Genomic DNA, 17,151 nt, shown 5'->3' on the forward strand with positions numbered 1-17,151 from the left:
GATAGTGTCAAGACCTTAGTTACTTAGGGCATCAGGGCCTAATTTAGGACCAGTGTCAGGGCTTCAGGTAGGGATAGCGTCAGAGGCTGACTTAGGGAGAGCGACAGGGCTTGAGTGAGGCCTAGTGTCAGAGCCTTAGCTAGGGATAGTATCAGGGCATGACTTAGGAGCAGTATAAGGGCCTTGGTAGGATCAGCCTCAGGGGCTTTGTTAAAGACATTATCAGGGCCTCTGTTAGGGACAGCCTTAGGGCCTCCCTTAGGGACACCGTCAGGGCTTACTTAGGGACAGTTTCAGGACCTTGGTAAGACATGGGTCAGGATATTAGCTCAGGAGAATGTCAGGACTTTAGATATTGACTGCAGCAGGGCCTTAGAGACAGTGTCTCAGCCTGACGTAGGACTAGCATCAGAGCCTTTGTTAGGGACAGTGTCAGGGCGTGAGTTAGGACGAGCCTCCAGGCCTCAGTTAGGGCCAGGGTCACGGCCTCGGGACTAATTTTAGGGCCTTAGTTAGGAACAGCATCAGGGATTTATTTAGCATAAGAAGCTCAACATTAGTTAAAGACGAGGTTAGGTCAAGGTCTAGGGATTGTGTCAGGGCATGACCTAGGGATAGTGTCAAGACCTTAGTTACTTAGGGCATCAGGGCCTAATTTAGGACCAGTGTCAGGGCTTCAGGTAGGGATAGCGTCAGAGCCTGACTTAGGGAGAGCGACAGGGCTCGAGTGAAGCCTAGTGTCAGAGCCTTAGCTAGGGATAGTATCAGGGCATGACTTAGGAGCAGCATAAGGGCCTTGGTAGGATCAGCCTCAGGGGCTTTGTTAAAGATATTATCAGGGCCTCTGTTAGGGACAGCCTTAGGACCTCCCTTAGGGACAGCGTCAGGGCTTACTTAGGGACAGTTTCAGGAGCTTGGTAAGAGATGGGTCCGGAAATTACCTCAGGATAGTGTCAGGACATTAGATATTGACGGCAGCAGGGCCTTAGTTAGGGACAGTGTCAAGGCCTTAGTTAGTACTGGCATCTGGGCCTCTGTTAGGTACAGTGTCAGGGCCTGAGTTAGGAATAGTGTTAGGGCCTGAGTTAGGGACAGTATCACGGCCTTGGGACTAAATTCAGGGCCTGAGGTAGTCACAGCATAAGGGCTTTAGTTAGCATAAGAGGCAGGACATTTGCTAGGGACAGGGTTAGGGTAAAGTTTAGGGATCGTGTCAGGAAATGACCTAGGGATAGTGTCAAGAGCTTAGTTACAGTATCAGGGCCTTATTTAGGACCCGTGTCAGGGCTTCAGGTAGGGACAGCGTCAGTGCCTGACTCTGGGAGAGCAACAGGGCCTGAGTGAGGCCTAGCGTCAGGCCCATAGCTGGGGACACTGTCAGGGCATGATGTAGGAGCAGCATCAGGGCCTTTGTTGCATCAGCATTAGTGTCTTAGTTACAGACATGATCAGGGCCTGAGTTAGTCACAGCGTCAAGGCCTCAGTTAGGCATAGCTTCAGGGACTGAGTTACGGACAGCCTCAGGTCTTCACTTAGGAACAGCGACAGGGGTTTCTTAGGGACGGTGTCAGGACCTTGGTTAGAAATGGGTTAGGATATTAGCTCAGGATAGTGTCCGGATTTTAGTTATTGCCGGCAGCAGGGCCTATATTAGAGATAGATTCCGGGCCTTAGTTAGGGACAGTGTCAGGGCCTTAATTAGGACTAGTCTGGGCCTTAGTTAGGGAGAGCATTACGGCTTCGGTGAGGATAAGGGGCAGGACGTTAGATCGGGACAGAGTCAGGTTCCAGGCCAGTGGTAGTGTCAGGATGTGAGCTAGGGATAGGGTGAAGACCTTAGTTATTGAGAGCATCAGGGCCTTAGCTAGGACCAGCGTCAGGGCCTTCATCAGGACCAGTGTCAGGGCTTCACGTACGGACAGCGTCAGAGCCTAACTAAGGTACGGCAACGGGGCCTAAGTGAGGCCGATCTTTAGGGCCTGAGTTAGGGGCAGTGGCAGGGCATGACTTAGGAGCCGTATAAGGGCCTCTGTAGGATCAGCATTAGGGACTTCGTTAAAGACATTCTCAGGACCTCTGTTAGGGACCGCCTCAGGGCCTCACTTAGGGACAGCGTCAGGGCTTCCTTTGGGACAGTTTCAGGACCTTGGTAAGACATGGGTCAGGATATTAGCTCGGGATAATGTCAGGACTTTAGATATTGACTGCAGCAGGGCCTTAGAGACAGTGTCTCAGCCTGACTTAGGACTAGCATCAGAGCCTTTGTTAGGTACAGTGTCAGGGACTGAGTTAGGTGTAGTGTCAGGGCCTTAGTTAGGGACAGTGTCAGGGCCTGAGTTAGGACGAGCCTCCAGGCCTCAGTTAGGGCCAGGGTCACGGCCTCGGGACTAATTTTAGGGCCTTAGTTAGGAACAGCATCAGGGATTTATTTAGCATAAGAGGCTCAACATTAGTTAAAGACAAGGTTAGGTTAAGGTCTAGGGATTGTGTCAGGGCATGACCTAGGGATAGTGTCAAGACCTTAGTTACTTAGGGCATCAGGGCCTAATTTAGGACCAGTGTCAGGGCTTCAGGTAGGGATAGCGTCAGAGGCTGACTTAGGGAGAGCGACAGGGCTTGAGTGAGGCCTAGTGTCAGAGCCTTAGCTAGGGATAGTATCAGGGCATGACTTAGGAGCAGTATAAGGGCCTTGGTAGGATCAGCCTCAGGGGCTTTGTTAAAGACATTATCAGGGCCTCTGTTAGGGACAGCCTTAGGGCCTCCCTTAGGGACAGCGTCAGGGCTTACTTAGGGACAGTTTCAGGACCTTGGTAAGACATGGGTCAGGATATTAGCTCAGGAGAATGTCAGGACTTTAGATATTGACTGCAGCAGGGCCTTAGAGACAGTGTCTCAGCCTGACGTAGGACTAGCATCAGAGCCTTTGTTAGGGACAGTGTCAGGGCGTGAGTTAGGACGAGCCTCCAGGCCTCAGTTAGGGCCAGGGTCACGGCCTCGGGACTAATTTTAGGGCCTTAGTTAGGAACAGCATCAGGGATTTATTTAGCATAAGAAGCTCAACATTAGTTAAAGACGAGGTTAGGTCAAGGTCTAGGGATTGTGTCAGGGCATGACCTAGGGATAGTGTCAAGACCTTAGTTACTTAGGGCATCAGGGCCTAATTTAGGACCAGTGTCAGGGCTTCAGGTAGGGATAGCGTCAGAGCCTGACTTAGGGAGAGCGACAGGGCTCGAGTGAAGCCTAGTGTCAGAGCCTTAGCTAGGGATAGTATCAGGGCATGACTTAGGAGCAGCATAAGGGCCTTGGTAGGATCAGCCTCAGGGGCTTTGTTAAAGATATTATCAGGGCCTCTGTTAGGGACAGCCTTAGGACCTCCCTTAGGGACAGCGTCAGGGCTTACTTAGGGACAGTTTCAGGAGCTTGGTAAGAGATGGGTCCGGAAATTACCTCAGGATAGTGTCAGGACATTAGATATTGACGGCAGCAGGGCCTTAGTTAGGGACAGTGTCAAGGCCTTAGTTAGTACTGGCATCTGGGCCTCTGTTAGGTACAGTGTCAGGGCCTGAGTTAGGAATAGTGTTAGGGCCTGAGTTAGGGACAGTATCACGGCCTTGGGACTAAATTCAGGGCCTGAGGTAGTCACAGCATAAGGGCTTTAGTTAGCATAAGAGGCAGGACATTTGCTAGGGACAGGGTTAGGGTAAAGTTTAGGGATCGTGTCAGGAAATGACCTAGGGATAGTGTCAAGAGCTTAGTTACAGTATCAGGGCCTTATTTAGGACCCGTGTCAGGGCTTCAGGTAGGGACAGCGTCAGTGCCTGACTCTGGGAGAGCAACAGGGCCTGAGTGAGGCCTAGCGTCAGGCCCATAGCTGGGGACACTGTCAGGGCATGATGTAGGAGCAGCATCAGGGCCTTTGTTGCATCAGCATTAGTGTCTTAGTTACAGACATGATCAGGGCCTGAGTTAGTCACAGCGTCAAGGCCTCAGTTAGGCATAGCTTCAGGGACTGAGTTACGGACAGCCTCAGGTCTTCACTTAGGAACAGCGACAGGGGTTTCTTAGGGACGGTGTCAGGACCTTGGTTAGAAATGGGTTAGGATATTAGCTCAGGATAGTGTCCGGATTTTAGTTATTGCCGGCAGCAGGGCCTATATTAGAGATAGATTCCGGGCCTTAGTTAGGGACAGTGTCAGGGCCTTAATTAGGACTAGTCTGGGCCTTAGTTAGGGAGAGCATTACGGCTTCGGTGAGGATAAGGGGCAGGACGTTAGCTCGGGACAGAGTCAGGTTCCAGGCCAGTGGTAGTGTCAGGATGTGAGCTAGGGATAGGGTGAAGACCTTAGTTATTGAGAGCATCAGGGCCTTAGCTAGGACCAGCGTCAGGGCCTTCATCAGGACCAGTGTCAGGGCTTCACGTACGGACAGCGTCAGAGCCTAACTAAGGTACGGCAACGGGGCCTAAGTGAGGCCGATCTTTAGGGCCTGAGTTAGGGGCAGTGGCAGGGCATGACTTAGGAGCCGTATAAGGGCCTCTGTAGGATCAGCATTAGGGACTTCGTTAAAGACATTCTCAGGACCTCTGTTAGGGACCGCCTCAGGGCCTCACTTAGGGACAGCGTCAGGGCTTCCTTTGGGACAGTTTCAGGACCTTGGTAAGACATGGGTCAGGATATTAGCTCGGGATAATGTCAGGACTTTAGATATTGACTGCAGCAGGGCCTTAGAGACAGTGTCTCAGCCTGACTTAGGACTAGCATCAGAGCCTTTGTTAGGTACAGTGTCAGGGACTGAGTTCGGTGTAGTGTCAGGGCCTTAGTTAGGGACAGTGTCAGGGCCTGAGTTAGGACGAGCCTCCAGGCCTCAGTTAGGGCCAGGGTCACGGCCTCGGGACTAATTTTAGGGCCTTAGTTAGGAACAGCATCAGGGATTTATTTAGCATAAGAGGCTCAACATTAGTTAAAGACAAGGTTAGGTTAAGGTCTAGGGATTGTGTCAGGGCATGACCTAGGGATAGTGTCAAGACCTTAGTTACTTAGGGCATCAGGGCCTAATTTAGGACCAGTGTCAGGGCTTCAGGTAGGGATAGCGTCAGAGGCTGACTTAGGGAGAGCGACAGGGCTTGAGTGAGGCCTAGTGTCAGAGCCTTAGCTAGGGATAGTATCAGGGCATGACTTAGGAGCAGTATAAGGGCCTTGGTAGGATCAGCCTCAGGGGCTTTGTTAAAGACATTATCAGGGCCTCTGTTAGGGACAGCCTTAGGGCCTCCCTTAGGGACAGCGTCAGGGCTTACTTAGGGACAGTTTCAGGACCTTGGTAAGACATGGGTCAGGATATTAGCTCAGGAGAATGTCAGGACTTTAGATATTGACTGCAGCAGGGCCTTAGAGACAGTGTCTCAGCCTGACTTAGGACTAGCATCAGAGCCTTTGTTAGGGACAGTGTCAGGGCGTGAGTTAGGACGAGCCTCCAGGCCTCAGTTAGGGCCAGGGTCACGGCCTCGGGACTAATTTTAGGGCCTTAGTTAGGAACAGCATCAGGGATTTATTTAGCATAAGAAGCTCAACATTAGTTAAAGACGAGGTTAGGTCAAGGTCTAGGGATTGTGTCAGGGCATGACCTAGGGATAGTGTCAAGACCTTAGTTACTTAGGGCATCAGGGCCTAATTTAGGACCAGTGTCAGGGCTTCAGGTAGGGATAGCGTCAGAGCCTGACTTAGGGAGAGCGACAGGGCTCGAGTGAAGCCTAGTGTCAGAGCCTTAGCTAGGGATAGTATCAGGGCATGACTTAGGAGCAGCATAAGGGCCTTGGTAGGATCAGCCTCAGGGGCTTTGTTAAAGATATTATCAGGGCCTCTGTTAGGGACAGCCTTAGGACCTCCCTTAGGGACAGCGTCAGGGCTTACTTAGGGACAGTTTCAGGAGCTTGGTAAGAGATGGGTCCGGAAATTACCTCAGGATAGTGTCAGGACATTAGATATTGACGGCAGCAGGGCCTTAGTTAGGGACAGTGTCAAGGCCTTAGTTAGTACTGGCATCTGGGCCTCTGTTAGGTACAGTGTCAGGGCCTGAGTTAGGAATAGTGTTAGGGCCTGAGTTAGGGACAGTATCACGGCCTTGGGACTAAATTCAGGGCCTGAGGTAGTCACAGCATAAGGGCTTTAGTTAGCATAAGAGGCAGGACATTTGCTAGGGACAGGGTTAGGGTAAAGTTTAGGGATCGTGTCAGGAAATGACCTAGGGATAGTGTCAAGAGCTTAGTTACAGTATCAGGGCCTTATTTAGGACCCGTGTCAGGGCTTCAGGTAGGGACAGCGTCAGTGCCTGACTCTGGGAGAGCAACAGGGCCTGAGTGAGGCCTAGCGTCAGGCCCATAGCTGGGGACACTGTCAGGGCATGATGTAGGAGCAGCATCAGGGCCTTTGTTGCATCAGCATTAGTGTCTTAGTTACAGACATGATCAGGGCCTGAGTTAGTCACAGCGTCAAGGCCTCAGTTAGGCATAGCTTCAGGGACTGAGTTACGGACAGCCTCAGGTCTTCACTTAGGAACAGCGACAGGGGTTTCTTAGGGACGGTGTCAGGACCTTGGTTAGAAATGGGTTAGGATATTAGCTCAGGATAGTGTCCGGATTTTAGTTATTGCCGGCAGCAGGGCCTATATTAGAGATAGATTCCGGGCCTTAGTTAGGGACAATGTCAGGGCCTTAATTAGGACTAGTGTGGGCCTTAGTTAGGGAGAGCATTACGGCTTCGGTGAGGATAAGGGGCAGGACGTTAGCTCGGGACAGAGTCAGGTTCCAGGCCAGTGGTAGTGTCAGGATGTGAGCTAGGGATAGGGTGAAGACCTTAGTTATTGAGAGCATCAGGGCCTTAGCTAGGACCAGCGTCAGGGCCTTCATCAGGACCAGTGTCAGGGCTTCACGTACGGACAGCGTCAGAGCCTAACTAAGGTACGGCAACGGGGCCTAAGTGAGGCCTATCTTTAGGGCCTGAGTTAGGGGCAGTGGCAGGGCATGACTTAGGAGCCGTATAAGGGCCTCTGTAGGATCAGCATTAGGGACTTCGTTAAAGACATTCTCAGGACCTCTGTTAGGGACCGCCTCAGGGCCTCACTTAGGGACAGCGTCAGGGCTTCCTTTGGGACAGTTTCAGGACCTTGGTAAGACATGGGTCAGGATATTAGCTCGGGATAATGTCAGGACTTTAGATATTGACTGCAGCAGGGCCTTAGAGACAGTGTCTCAGCCTGACTTAGGACTAGCATCAGAGCCTTTGTTAGGTACAGTGTCAGGGACTGAGTTAGGTGTAGTGTCAGGGCCTTAGTTAGGGACAGTGTCAGGGCCTGAGTTAGGACGAGCCTCCAGGCCTCAGTTAGGGCCAGGGTCACGGCCTCGGGACTAATTTTAGGGCCTTAGTTAGGAACAGCATCAGGGATTTATTTAGCATAAGAGGCTCAACATTAGTTAAAGACAAGGTTAGGTTAAGGTCTAGGGATTGTGTCAGGGCATGACCTAGGGATAGTGTCAAGATCTTAGTTACTTAGGGCATCAGGGCCTAATTTAGGACCAGTGTCAGGGCTTCAGGTAGGGATAGCGTCAGAGGCTGACTTAGGGAGAGCGACAGGGCTTGAGTGAGGCCTAGTGTCAGAGCCTTAGCTAGGGATAGTATCAGGGCATGACTTAGGAGCAGTATAAGGGCCTTGGTAGGATCAGCCTCAGGGGCTTTGTTAAAGACATTATCAGGGCCTCTGTTAGGGACAGCCTTAGGGCCTCCCTTAGGGACAGCGTCAGGGCTTACTTAGGGACAGTTTCAGGACCTTGGTAAGACATGGGTCAGGATATTAGCTCAGGAGAATGTCAGGACTTTAGATATTGACTGCAGCAGGGCCTTAGAGACAGTGTCTCAGCCTGACGTAGGACTAGCATCAGAGCCTTTGTTAGGGACAGTGTCAGGGCGTGAGTTAGGACGAGCCTCCAGGCCTCAGTTAGGGCCAGGGTCACGGCCTCGGGACTAATTTTAGGGCCTTAGTTAGGAACAGCATCAGGGATTTATTTAGCATAAGAAGCTCAACATTAGTTAAAGACGAGGTTAGGTCAAGGTCTAGGGATTGTGTCAGGGCATGACCTAGGGATAGTGTCAAGACCTTAGTTACTTAGGGCATCAGGGCCTAATTTAGGACCAGTGTCAGGGCTTCAGGTAGGGATAGCGTCAGAGCCTGACTTAGGGAGAGCGACAGGGCTCGAGTGAAGCCTAGTGTCAGAGCCTTAGCTAGGGATAGTATCAGGGCATGACTTAGGAGCAGCATAAGGGCCTTGGTAGGATCAGCCTCAGGGGCTTTGTTAAAGATATTATCAGGGCCTCTGTTAGGGACAGCCTTAGGACCTCCCTTAGGGACAGCGTCAGGGCTTACTTAGGGACAGTTTCAGGAGCTTGGTAAGAGATGGGTCCGGAAATTACCTCAGGATAGTGTCAGGACATTAGATATTGACGGCAGCAGGGCCTTAGTTAGGGACAGTGTCAAGGCCTTAGTTAGTACTGGCATCTGGGCCTCTGTTAGGTACAGTGTCAGGGCCTGAGTTAGGAATAGTGTTAGGGCCTGAGTTAGGGACAGTATCACGGCCTTGGGACTAAATTCAGGGCCTGAGGTAGTCACAGCATAAGGGCTTTAGTTAGCATAAGAGGCAGGACATTTGCTAGGGACAGGGTTAGGGTAAAGTTTAGGGATCGTGTCAGGAAATGACCTAGGGATAGTGTCAAGAGCTTAGTTACAGTATCAGGGCCTTATTTAGGACCCGTGTCAGGGCTTCAGGTAGGGACAGCGTCAGTGCCTGACTCTGGGAGAGCAACAGGGCCTGAGTGAGGCCTAGCGTCAGGCCCATAGCTGGGGACACTGTCAGGGCATGATGTAGGAGCAGCATCAGGGCCTTTGTTGCATCAGCATTAGTGTCTTAGTTACAGACATGATCAGGGCCTGAGTTAGTCACAGCGTCAAGGCCTCAGTTAGGCATAGCTTCAGGGACTGAGTTACGGACAGCCTCAGGTCTTCACTTAGGAACAGCGACAGGGGTTTCTTAGGGACGGTGTCAGGACCTTGGTTAGAAATGGGTTAGGATATTAGCTCAGGATAGTGTCCGGATTTTAGTTATTGCCGGCAGCAGGGCCTATATTAGAGATAGATTCCGGGCCTTAGTTAGGGACAGTGTCAGGGCCTTAATTAGGACTAGTCTGGGCCTTAGTTAGGGAGAGCATTACGGCTTCGGTGAGGATAAGGGGCAGGACGTTAGATCGGGACAGAGTCAGGTTCCAGGCCAGTGGTAGTGTCAGGATGTGAGCTAGGGATAGGGTGAAGACCTTAGTTATTGAGAGCATCAGGGCCTTAGCTAGGACCAGCGTCAGGGCCTTCATCAGGACCAGTGTCAGGGCTTCACGTACGGACAGCGTCAGAGCCTAACTAAGGTACGGCAACGGGGCCTAAGTGAGGCCGATCTTTAGGGCCTGAGTTAGGGGCAGTGGCAGGGCATGACTTAGGAGCCGTATAAGGGCCTCTGTAGGATCAGCATTAGGGACTTCGTTAAAGACATTCTCAGGACCTCTGTTAGGGACCGCCTCAGGGCCTCACTTAGGGACAGCGTCAGGGCTTCCTTTGGGACAGTTTCAGGACCTTGGTAAGACATGGGTCAGGATATTAGCTCGGGATAATGTCAGGACTTTAGATATTGACTGCAGCAGGGCCTTAGAGACAGTGTCTCAGCCTGACTTAGGACTAGCATCAGAGCCTTTGTTAGGTACAGTGTCAGGGACTGAGTTAGGTGTAGTGTCAGGGCCTTAGTTAGGGACAGTGTCAGGGCCTGAGTTAGGACGAGCCTCCAGGCCTCAGTTAGGGCCAGGGTCACGGCCTCGGGACTAATTTTAGGGCCTTAGTTAGGAACAGCATCAGGGATTTATTTAGCATAAGAGGCTCAACATTAGTTAAAGACAAGGTTAGGTTAAGGTCTAGGGATTGTGTCAGGGCATGACCTAGGGATAGTGTCAAGACCTTAGTTACTTAGGGCATCAGGGCCTAATTTAGGACCAGTGTCAGGGCTTCAGGTAGGGATAGCGTCAGAGGCTGACTTAGGGAGAGCGACAGGGCTTGAGTGAGGCCTAGTGTCAGAGCCTTAGCTAGGGATAGTATCAGGGCATGACTTAGGAGCAGTATAAGGGCCTTGGTAGGATCAGCCTCAGGGGCTTTGTTAAAGACATTATCAGGGCCTCTGTTAGGGACAGCCTTAGGGCCTCCCTTAGGGACAGCGTCAGGGCTTACTTAGGGACAGTTTCAGGACCTTGGTAAGACATGGGTCAGGATATTAGCTCAGGAGAATGTCAGGACTTTAGATATTGACTGCAGCAGGGCCTTAGAGACAGTGTCTCAGCCTGACTTAGGACTAGCATCAGAGCCTTTGTTAGGGACAGTGTCAGGGCGTGAGTTAGGACGAGCCTCCAGGCCTCAGTTAGGGCCAGGGTCACGGCCTCGGGACTAATTTTAGGGCCTTAGTTAGGAACAGCATCAGGGATTTATTTAGCATAAGAAGCTCAACATTAGTTAAAGACGAGGTTAGGTCAAGGTCTAGGGATTGTGTCAGGGCATGACCTAGGGATAGTGTCAAGACCTTAGTTACTTAGGGCATCAGGGCCTAATTTAGGACCAGTGTCAGGGCTTCAGGTAGGGATAGCGTCAGAGGCTGACTTAGGGAGAGCGACAGGGCTCGAGTGAAGCCTAGTGGCAGAGCCTTAGCTAGGGATAGTATCAGGGCATGACTTAGGAGCAGCATAAGGGCCTTGGTAGGATCAGCCTCAGGGGCTTTGTTAAAGATATTATCAGGGCCTCTGTTAGGGACAGCCTTAGGACCTCCCTTAGGGACAGCGTCAGGGCTTACTTAGGGACAGTTTCAGGAGCTTGGTAAGAGATGGGTCCGGAAATTACCTCAGGATAGTGTCAGGACATTAGATATTGACGGCAGCAGGGCCTTAGTTAGGGACAGTGTCAAGGCCTTAGTTAGTACTGGCATCTGGGCCTCTGTTAGGTACAGTGTCAGGGCCTGAGTTAGGAATAGTGTTAGGGCCTGAGTTAGGGACAGTATCACGGCCTTGGGACTAAATTCAGGGCCTGAGGTAGTCACAGCATAAGGGCTTTAGTTAGCATAAGAGGCAGGACATTTGCTAGGGACAGGGTTAGGGTAAAGTTTAGGGATCGTGTCAGGAAATGACCTAGGGATAGTGTCAAGAGCTTAGTTACAGTATCAGGGCCTTATTTAGGACCCGTGTCAGGGCTTCAGGTAGGGACAGCGTCAGTGCCTGACTCTGGGAGAGCAACAGGGCCTGAGTGAGGCCTAGCGTCAGGCCCATAGCTGGGGACACTGTCAGGGCATGATGTAGGAGCAGCATCAGGGCCTTTGTTGCATCAGCATTAGTGTCTTAGTTACAGACATGATCAGGGCCTGAGTTAGTCACAGCGTCAAGGCCTCAGTTAGGCATAGCTTCAGGGACTGAGTTACGGACAGCCTCAGGTCTTCACTTAGGAACAGCGACAGGGGTTTCTTAGGGACGGTGTCAGGACCTTGGTTAGAAATGGGTTAGGATATTAGCTCAGGATAGTGTCCGGATTTTAGTTATTGCCGGCAGCAGGGCCTATATTAGAGATAGATTCCGGGCCTTAGTTAGGGACAATGTCAGGGCCTTAATTAGGACTAGTGTGGGCCTTAGTTAGGGAGAGCATTACGGCTTCGGTGAGGATAAGGGGCAGGACGTTAGATCGGGACAGAGTCAGGTTCCAGGCCAGTGGTAGTGTCAGGATGTGAGCTAGGGATAGGGTGAAGACCTTAGTTATTGAGAGCATCAGGGCCTTAGCTAGGACCAGCGTCAGGGCCTTCATCAGGACCAGTGTCAGGGCTTCACGTACGGACAGCGTCAGAGCCTAACTAAGGTACGGCAACGGGGCCTAAGTGAGGCCGATCTTTAGGGCCTGAGTTAGGGGCAGTGGCAGGGCATGACTTAGGAGCCGTATAAGGGCCTCTGTAGGATCAGCATTAGGGACTTCGTTAAAGACATTCTCAGGACCTCTGTTAGGGACCGCCTCAGGGCCTCACTTAGGGACAGCGTCAGGGCTTCCTTTGGGACAGTTTCAGGACCTTGGTAAGACATGGGTCAGGATATTAGCTCGGGATAATGTCAGGACTTTAGATATTGACTGCAGCAGGGCCTTAGAGACAGTGTCTCAGCCTGACTTAGGACTAGCATCAGAGCCTTTGTTAGGTACAGTGTCAGGGACTGAGTTAGGTGTAGTGTCAGGGCCTTAGTTAGGGACAGTGTCAGGGCCTGAGTTAGGACGAGCCTCCAGGCCTCAGTTAGGGCCAGGGTCACGGCCTCGGGACTAATTTTAGGGCCTTAGTTAGGAACAGCATCAGGGATTTATTTAGCATAAGAGGCTCAACATTAGTTAAAGACAAGGTTAGGTTAAGGTCTAGGGATTGTGTCAGGGCATGACCTAGGGATAGTGTCAAGACCTTAGTTACTTAGGGCATCAGGGCCTAATTTAGGACCAGTGTCAGGGCTTCAGGTAGGGATAGCGTCAGAGGCTGACTTAGGGAGAGCGACAGGGCTTGAGTGAGGCCTAGTGTCAGAGCCTTAGCTAGGGATAGTATCAGGGCATGACTTAGGAGCAGTATAAGGGCCTTGGTAGGATCAGCCTCAGGGGCTTTGTTAAAGACATTATCAGGGCCTCTGTTAGGGACAGCCTTAGGGCCTCCCTTAGGGACAGCGTCAGGGCTTACTTAGGGACAGTTTCAGGACCTTGGTAAGACATGGGTCAGGATATTAGCTCAGGAGAATGTCAGGACTTTAGATATTGACTGCAGCAGGGCCTTAGAGACAGTGTCTCAGCCTGACTTAGGACTAGCATCAGAGCCTTTGTTAGGGACAGTGTCAGGGCGTGAGTTAGGACGAGCCTCCAGGCCTCAGTTAGGGCCAGGGTCACGGCCTCGGGACTAATTTTAGGGCCTTAGTTAGGAACAGCATCAGGGATTTATTTAGCATAAGAAGCTCAACATTAGTTAAAGACGAGGTTAGGTCAAGGTCTAGGGATTGTGTCAGGGCATGACCTAGGGATAGTGTCAAGACCTTAGTTACTTAGGGCATCAGGGCCTAATTTAGGACCAGTGTCAGGGCTTCAGGTAGGGATAGCGTCAGAGGCTGACTTAGGGAGAGCGACAGGGCTTGAGTGAGGCCTAGTGTCAGAGCCTTAGCTAGGGATAGTATCAGGGCATGACTTAGGAGCAGCATAAGGGCCTTGGTAGGATCAGCCTCAGGGGCTTTGTTAAAGACATTATCAGGGCCTCTGTTAGGGACAGCCTTAGGGCCTCCCTTAGGGACAGCGTCAGGGCTTACTTAGGGACAGTTTCAGGAGCTTGGTAAGAGATGGGTCCGGAAATTACCTCAGGATAGTGTCAGGACATTAGATATTGACGGCAGCAGGGCCTTAGTTAGGGACAGTGTCAAGGCCTTAGTTAGTACTAGCATCTGGGCCTCTGTTAGGTACAGTGTCAGGGCCTGAGTTAGGAATAGTGTTAGGGCCTTAGTTAGGGACAGTATCACGGCCTTGGGACTAAATTCAGGGCCTGAGGTAGTCACAGCATAAGGGCTTTAGTTAGCATAAGAGGCAGGACATTTGCTAGGGACAGGGTTAGGGTAAAGTTTAGGGATCGTGTCAGGAAATGACCTAGGGATAGTGTCAAGAGCTTAGTTACAGTATCAGGGCCTTATTTAGGACCCGTGTCAGGGCTTCAGGTAGGGACAGCGTCAGTGCCTGACTCTGGGAGAGCAACAGGGCCTGAGTGAGGCCTAGCGTCAGGCCCATAGCTGGGGACACTGTCAGGGCATGATGTAGGAGCAGCATCAGGGCCTTTGTTGCATCAGCATTAGTGTCTTAGTTACAGACATGATCAGGGCCTGAGTTAGTCACAGCGTCAAGGCCTCAGTTAGGCATAGCTTCAGGGACTGAGTTACGGACAGCCTCAGGTCTTCACTTAGGAACAGCGACAGGGGTTTCTTAGGGACGGTGTCAGGACCTTGGTTAGAAATGGGTTAGGATATTAGCTCAGGATAGTGTCCGGATTTTAGTTATTGCCGGCAGCAGGGCCTATATTAGAGATAGATTCCGGGCCTTAGTTAGGGACAGTGTCAGGGCCTTAATTAGGACTAGTGTGGGCCTTAGTTAGGGAGAGCATTACGGCTTCGGTGAGGATAAGGGGCAGGACGTTAGATCGGGACAGAGTCAGGTTCCAGGCCAGTGGTAGTGTCAGGATGTGAGCTAGGGATAGGGTGAAGACCTTAGTTATTGAGAGCATCAGGGCCTTAGCTAGGACCAGCGTCAGGGCCTTCATCAGGACCAGTGTCAGGGCTTCACGTACGGACAGCGTCAGAGCCTAACTAAGGTACGGCAACGGGGCCTAAGTGAGGCCGATCTTTAGGGCCTGAGTTAGGGGCAGTGGCAGGGCATGACTTAGGAGCCGTATAAGGGCCTCTGTAGGATCAGCATTAGGGACTTCGTTAAAGACATTCTCAGGACCTCTGTTAGGGACCGCCTCAGGGCCTCACTTAGGGACAGCGTCAGGGCTTCCTTTGGGACAGTTTCAGGACCTTGGTAAGACATGGGTCAGGATATTAGCTCGGGATAATGTCAGGACTTTAGATATTGACTGCAGCAGGGCCTTAGAGACAGTGTCTCAGCCTGACTTAGGACTAGCATCAGAGCCTTTGTTAGGTACAGTGTCAGGGACTGAGTTAGGTGTAGTGTCAGGGCCTTAGTTAGGGACAGTGTCAGGGCCTGAGTTAGGACGAGCCTCCAGGCCTCAGTTAGGGCCAGGGTCACGGCCTCGGGACTAATTTTAGGGCCTTAGTTAGGAACAGCATCAGGGATTTATTTAGCATAAGAGGCTCAACATTAGTTAAAGACAAGGTTAGGTTAAGGTCTAGGGATTGTGTCAGGGTATGACCTAGGGATAGTGTCAAGACCTTAGTTACTTAGGGCATCAGGGCCTAATTTAGGACCAGTGTCAGGGCTTCAGGTAGGGATAGCGTCAGAGGCTGACTTAGGGAGAGCGACAGGGCTTGAGTGAGGCCTAGTGTCAGAGCCTTAGCTAGGGATAGTATCAGGGCATGACTTAGGAGCAGTATAAGGGCCTTGGTAGGATCAGCCTCAGGGGCTTTGTTAAAGACATTATCAGGGCCTCTGTTAGGGACAGCCTTAGGGCCTCCCTTAGGGACAGCGTCAGGGCTTACTTAGGGACAGTTTCAGGAGCTTGGTAAGACATGGGTCAGGATATTAGCTCAGGAGAATGTCAGGACTTTAGATATTGACTGCAGCAGGGCCTTAGAGACAGTGTCTCAGCCTGACGTAGGACTAGCATCAGAGCCTTTGTTAGGGACAGTGTCAGGGCGTGAGTTAGGACGAGCCTCCAGGCCTCAGTTAGGGCCAGGGTCACGGCCTCGGGACTAATTTTAGGGCCTTAGTTAGGAACAGCATCAGGGATTTATTTAGCATAAGAAGCTCAACATTAGTTAAAGACGAGGTTAGGTCAAGGTCTAGGGATTGTGTCAGGGCATGACCTAGGGATAGTGTCAAGACCTTAGTTACTTAGGGCATCAGGGCCTAATTTAGGACCAGTGTCAGGGCTTCAGGTAGGGATAGCGTCAGAGCCTGACTTAGGGAGAGCGACAGGGCTCGAGTGAAGCCTAGTGTCAGAGCCTTAGCTAGGGATAGTATCAGGGCATGACTTAGGAGCAGCATAAGGGCCTTGGTAGGATCAGCCTCAGGGGCTTTGTTAAAGATATTATCAGGGCCTCTGTTAGGGACAGCCTTAGGACCTCCCTTAGGGACAGCGTCAGGGCTTACTTAGGGACAGTTTCAGGAGCTTGGTAAGAGATGGGTCCGGAAATTACCTCAGGATAGTGTCAGGACATTAGATATTGACGGCAGCAGGGCCTTAGTTAGGGACAGTGTCAAGGCCTTAGTTAGTACTGGCATCTGGGCCTCTGTTAGGTACAGTGTCAGGGCCTGAGTTAGGAATAGTGTTAGGGCCTGAGTTAGGGACAGTATCACGGCCTTGGGACTAAATTCAGGGCCTGAGGTAGTCACAGCATAAGGGCTTTAGTTAGCATAAGAGGCAGGACATTTGCTAGGGACAGGGTTAGGGTAAAGTTTAGGGATCGTGTCAGGAAATGACCTAGGGATAGTGTCAAGAGCTTAGTTACAGTATCAGGGCCTTATTTAGGACCCGTGTCAGGGCTTCAGGTAGGGACAGCGTCAGTGCCTGACTCTGGGAGAGCAACAGGGCCTGAGTGAGGCCTAGCGTCAGGCCCATAGCTGGGGACACTGTCAGGGCATGATGTAGGAGCAGCATCAGGGCCTTTGTTGCATCAGCATTAGTGTCTTAGTTACAGACATGATCAGGGCCTGAGTTAGTCACAGCGTCAAGGCCTCAGTTAGGCATAGCTTCAGGGACTGAGTTACGGACAGCCTCAGGTCTTCACTTAGGAACAGCGACAGGGCTTTCTTAGGGACGGTGTCAGGACCTTGGTTAGAAATGGGTCAGGATATTAGCTCAGGATAGTGTCCGGATTTTAGTTATTGCCGGCAGCAGGGCCTATATTAGAGATAGATTCCGGGCCTTAGTTAGGGACAGTGTCAGGGCCTTAATTAGGACTAGTGTGGGCCTTAGTTAGGGAGAGCATTACGGCTTCGGTGAGGATAAGGGGCAGGACGTTAGATTGGGACAGAGTCAGGTTCCAGGCCAGTGGTAGTGTCAGGATGTGAGCTAGGGATAGGGTGAAGACCTTAGTTATTGAGAGCATCAGGGCCTTAGCTAGGACCAGCGTCAGGGCCTTCATCAGGACCAGTGTCAGGGCTTCACGTACGGACAGCGTCAGAGCCTAACTAAGGTACGGCAACGGGGCCTAAGTGAGGCCGATCTTTAGGGCCTGAGTTAGGGGCAGTGGCAGGGCATGACTTAGGAGCCGTATAAGGGCCTCTGTAGGATCAGCATTAGGGACTTCGTTAAAGACATTCTCAGGACCTCTGTTAGGGACCGCCTCAGGGCCTCACTTAGGGACAGCG

The sequence above is a fragment of the Balaenoptera borealis genome (assembly GCF_965194805.1).
Source record: "Balaenoptera borealis genome assembly, chromosome: X".
NCBI lineage: Eukaryota > Metazoa > Chordata > Mammalia > Artiodactyla > Balaenopteridae > Balaenoptera > Balaenoptera borealis.